Source organism: Mizuhopecten yessoensis, unplaced genomic scaffold (genome assembly GCF_002113885.1).
Source record: "Mizuhopecten yessoensis strain PY_sf001 unplaced genomic scaffold, ASM211388v2 scaffold5927, whole genome shotgun sequence".
Classification (NCBI taxonomy): Eukaryota; Metazoa; Mollusca; class Bivalvia; order Pectinida; family Pectinidae; genus Mizuhopecten; species Mizuhopecten yessoensis.
Genome location: NW_018406293.1, coordinates 61,142 through 61,593, shown reverse-complemented (window position 1 = coordinate 61,593; position 452 = coordinate 61,142).

Sequence of the window (452 nt, the reverse complement as noted above, 5' to 3'; positions counted from 1 at the left end):
TGTCTATATGGTCAGAGAACAGCTTCCTTGTATTGTCAGTGAACAGCTTGTCTATATGGTCAGTGAACAGCTTGTCTATATGGTCAGTGAACGGCTTTTCTATCTGGTCAGTGAACAGCTTGTCTGTATGGTCAGTGAACAGCTTGTCTATATGGTCAGAGAACAGCATGTCTGTATTGTCAGAGAACAGCTTGCTTGTATTGTCAGTGAACAGCTTTTCTATCTGGTCAGTGAACAGCCTGTCTGTATGGTCAGAGAACAGCATGTCTATATGGTCAAGCTGTTCAGTGAACAGCTTGCTTATATTGTCAGTGAACAGCTTTATGGTCAGTGAACATATGGTCAGTGAACCGCTTCCTTGTATTGTGAGTGAACAGCTTGTCTATATGGTCAGTGAACAGCTTGTCTGTATGGTCAGTGACCAGCTTGTCTATATGGTCAGTGAACAGCTT